The 4,687-nt window shown below is 32.7% G+C and overlaps 1 long non-coding RNA gene across 2 annotated transcripts; it reads right to left on the bottom strand.

Moving 5' to 3' along the window:
- Nucleotides 1–2,425: 2,425 nt before the first annotated feature.
- On the bottom strand, nucleotides 2,426–4,076 carry LOC138321265 (uncharacterized). Of its 2 annotated transcripts, none has more exons than XR_011208305.1 (2): nucleotides 3,890–4,076; nucleotides 2,426–3,058 (listed from the first exon to the last, which is right to left on the bottom strand). It is a non-coding gene; the product is annotated as an uncharacterized lncRNA (long non-coding RNA). The 2 variants fall into 2 exon arrangements; XR_011208306.1 differs by having other exon boundaries at nucleotides 3,894–4,076.
- Between the last annotated feature and the right edge of the window lie 611 nt (nucleotides 4,077–4,687).

The raw sequence follows: 4,687 nt of genomic DNA, 5'->3' as shown, positions 1-4,687 counted from the left end.
ACAATCCCAAGAATAAGACTAAGTTTATTTGAAAGATCATTTATACCTGATACAATAAAGCATTGGAATAATCTTGATACTGACACCAGATCTAGTAACACTATTTCAACATTTAAACGTAAAATTTCTTTTCAGGGGGAATGTGCTCCTAAGTTTTATTCTTCTGGCTGTAGAAAGTTAAATATGTTACATACAAGACTCAGGTATCGATGTAGTTCCTTAAATGCTGATCTCAAACGTATTAATTTGATTCCGTCACCACAGTGTATATGCTCATATGCAATAGAAGATGTAGAACATTATTTGTTAAATTGTCCATTATTTGATATTTCTAGAAATGCCTTCAAACATAAACTAGCGAACGATTTAAATTTAACTGAATTATCTGTAGATCTACTGCTATTTGGTTCGGAAGCACTTTCTTATAATGAAAACTGTTCTTTATTTTTATTAGTCCAAGACTTTATTAGCCATACTAAACGTTTTAATTAATATCATTTGTATCAAAATATCCGTTCATTCTTAATATTATGATATTATGGTGACACAGTCGATCGCATCCGAATATACAGGGAGCCTCAAGCTCGGAATTTCAGAGACAGGAACAGTGGTGTGTGCTTTACAGAAGAAGGAATAGACATTACGTGGTGCGGTGCTAGTTGCGTTTTAGTTACAGTGTGTGTCATAGGGTATGCGGTCTACTGTGTCACCTACTCTATATCAACAATACTAGCTTATATATATATATGTGTGTGTTTTTTGTTACACTATTTAATTTTGTATCAGATATAGCCTTAATTTTAAAGAAATGTCAAATCAGTTTTATAATGTAAATGTAATTCTTATGGTGATATTTCATACAAATACATACTTTTATACGGACATGCGGGTACGGGTACTTCATAAAACGATATATGTTTTGTAATTCTTATCATAAATTTAAACCTTGATATTCTTCATCATCATTTTCTTAATATATTTGCGGTCATTATATATTTCATCATTTATGTATTACGGGAGAAGACGGACTATAAGTTATTCAACTTGTGTCTGATCCCATTTGTATATATGCAAATAAAATATGTTTAAATCAAATATGCAAATTGTTGTTTTGAGATGATACATTTGATGCAAATGAAGTATTCTTACATTAATGACAATGCTTTGTAATAATTTTTCGATAAAAGCATCTTGTACATGGAAATCGACACAAATATTCGGCCGATGCAGAGATGGGGCCCCGGCAAGGGGCAATTATTGCAGCATCGCATTCGTCGTATTTTACATGAACCGAATCATGAAGGTTAAATACAAATAATCGTAACATAATTTCCCATTTAAAACCACACGAAAACGTTCCATAGAACGTCCATGCATGTAGCTGTCAAAGATGTGAAAATAAATTAGCTCATACATAGATATTTTACAAGTACAATATATGTGTTCAATTATTCGTGTAGTTTTTTGCAGAGATTTAATTAAATTATCTATGTCTCTGTTTGTTTTTTTTTTTTTGTAAACAATATTTGAGTTCTGGAGAGAGATGACATGAATGTCCAGCTGGAAGGAAAGAAACTTTTATGATGTATATGTATCGTACAATGTATATATGTAAACGTACATTCCATGTAGCTGCTATAGAATTACAACTAGGAAATTCTCTCAAACATTGATAATATTTAATTCTTCACATTCATGTAGGCCTATGCTGTGAGAATTAACACATCATATATATTTCCAGAAAACATATAGGCCTACATGTATGTTACTTTCCTTTTCTGTTGTTTCCTGTTCTTTTTTTGTGCTCTGGAGAAAAAGATGATTGAGTTGAAGAAAAGTAATTAATTAAGAGAAATGTGTACCACAGTACTTTGTCTGTAGCCGAGGGGTTCTATACTGTTTTAATAGTCCAGTAATTAATAATTAAATTGAAAATTTCAAAATTAAGATGAAATTGTAAATTCCATTTTTGAATGAAGTGGTTCCCCTCCTTTGAGAGTACACAGTGTGTATACCCTTTTTGGTTTTTAGGAATAATACCTGAATAGGAACCTGAAATAACATGACAATCAATCAGGTATGTGTGTGTTGGGGGTGGGGCTAAAAGACAGAAGAATCATGAGGATGGGAAGTTGTAACTTGAGTGGGGGGTTGAAATATAGAAGAAATAGCTACAGATAACTGGAAGTGGAAGGGTGCTATATCATTGATCTGGTCATTGCATATTTGGGGTTTACATGGCTTTTTTTTGGTTATTTAGTCTCATTGATTTTGGAGCAACTTTGAATCCATATGGTACTGTATATCTTTCTTTTTTCCATGTGTAGCTATTTCTTCTGTATTTCACCCTCCGCCCAAGTCACAACTTCCCAATAGGTACCACTTTTTTGTTTAGAACTCAAATCAAAGACAGATGTACATAGTACTACATACTACATTTTAGTCTATGTGTTTGTAATCACTGTTACTACAGTATTAATACATAAATGGTCTATGTACAAGTTACACATAGACAATAAATGTGAAATTTGGTTCAGACAAAAAGATTTTTAACATTTCAGATAACTTGCTAGTTTTATGGTTTTATTTATATGTTGAGTCTACTCTCTTGTAAAGTAGAATTTAGAAATCCTAAGACAATGGTATCTATATTGCTATATGTAAAAAAAATCCTTATATTTTAAAAGTAATTGAAAAGCTATCTCACAAGCCCTGACAAACAAATGGGCCGGCATATGGATGCAAGAATTATAATCACTGGATCTAGAGGACTAATATAAACAAATATTTCTACAAAGTTAAACAATGAAAAAGTATTGCATCATAATTTTATTTAATGATTACAGTTGAAAGGAACATTTAATAAATTAATACTGTTTAAATGTTCTGTTCATGATCTTCTAGGTCCATATTGGAAAAGTTTACTTTCAAGAGCACTCATATCAACATTCTTCAGTCTTCATATGATGCTAATTGTATGTATATGTATACATACACTTGTATACAGGTCCAAGGGATGAACTTTAGATGTATTCATGTCACTATGCATGCATGGTGCCTGAAAAAAAGAACCAACAATTTTTTATATCTGTTGAATATGACAAAAATTGAAATGATCAATTTCAAATATATATAAATGAATAAATGTAGGTTCATTCTACAGGGTTTTTTTATTTTAGAGAAAACATTTTATAAGTTGTGAATGTGTCACTGATGCATTTGATAGAATCAAATATTGTTTCAAAAAAGATACAAAATTCATTATCTATAGTTCCAACAAAAATTCAGAATAATTATAAATGATACATGGCTGCAGTACATTTCAACTCTGTAAAGTTTGTCATATACTCATGTACAAACACTATTTATTATTATGACCAGAAATAATACTGTACATGTATGTGTCCTCCAAATATATCTAAAGAACAAGCTAAAACCTACATGTACATATGTATATGTGTATATCAGAACATATACAATACAATTTTACCAATTAACCTACAATGTAAATCCTATATACAATGTATGTGTATAACACTACCAGAACATGTACAGAACAAAAATTTACAAATATCTATAAATATATACATCAGAACTGTAAGAATTGACCGGTAGCATAATATTATAGATTAATTGAAACAAATCTTAGCTTGATAATGCACTAGCGGTTACATTCTAACTGTACATGCATTACAACGGTACATTTTATTAATATACAGGGCATTCATTACCCCTAAAGAGGCCCCACTAAAGAACCGTTATTTACCCCAGGGTTACGTTTTACGCGATTGGGGAACAGGTATGAAACATGTGACCATATGTGACCACTCATTTATGAAAAAATACTGCTAGGGACTATTTACATAATGATCAAAATACGAAGACTCACTCACTATCAGCTGAGCAGGGAGTACCGGGTAGAAGGCCTAGGTACGTACAGTAGCGGTCCGGAGCCGCGTGCTCGTTTGAACTGTTCTCTTCACTATAACAAGTTGTATTAACACTGTCCATGCGTTGTAATGTTTACCGAGTCAGTTGTTGGGATTGTCGCTGCTCCATTGCATTTCCTTTCGCATTTTAGGTGAATCAGTTGGTTGTAAAATATCACTATGTATTTTGCACTATGAAATATTTCATTCAAATTGGAAACCAATTTTTTACCCAAGGGTTGGCATTGTTAATAAAGAGAATTTTGTTTGTAAACGCTCCTCTACCTGAAACGCATGGTACTAATCTAGATATTTAGGACTGTCTTGGCAAATTCATATTTTGATTCAACTTAGTTGGTTAATTCAGATTTGGGTGATGGTTTCATATATTCTTTATTTATAGAAATAAAAACACGGAGTCTAAATGTCTCCTTAGCAATGACTGATCCCGACAATATGTGGGCTACTCGAACGTCCGTCTGCCACAGACTGGCTGTGACACTGCACGCGGACACCAGCGCGTGGACATCTGTGATGGGGAAACTCGCGGTTTTGGTGGACTCCGGATCCCCTGACGTGTACACAAAACAATGATTGTAGAGAGGATCAGAAGTTCATCAAAACTTGTGAAGCAAGAAGGAAGCGAGACTCGTCAGACACCGCTGGTTACACAATCGTCCTCCATTGTCACTCAAAATCAAGTATAAATGATATTTTAGGATTGATGTCATTTTTTTTTTTATTTCAATTGGTGTATA

This window comes from Argopecten irradians, chromosome 4 (genome assembly GCF_041381155.1).
Source record: "Argopecten irradians isolate NY chromosome 4, Ai_NY, whole genome shotgun sequence".
Taxonomy (NCBI): Eukaryota; Metazoa; Mollusca; class Bivalvia; order Pectinida; family Pectinidae; genus Argopecten; species Argopecten irradians.
The sequence above is the reverse complement of the archived record's forward strand: the minus strand, read 5'-3'. Positions and strand labels throughout refer to the sequence as shown.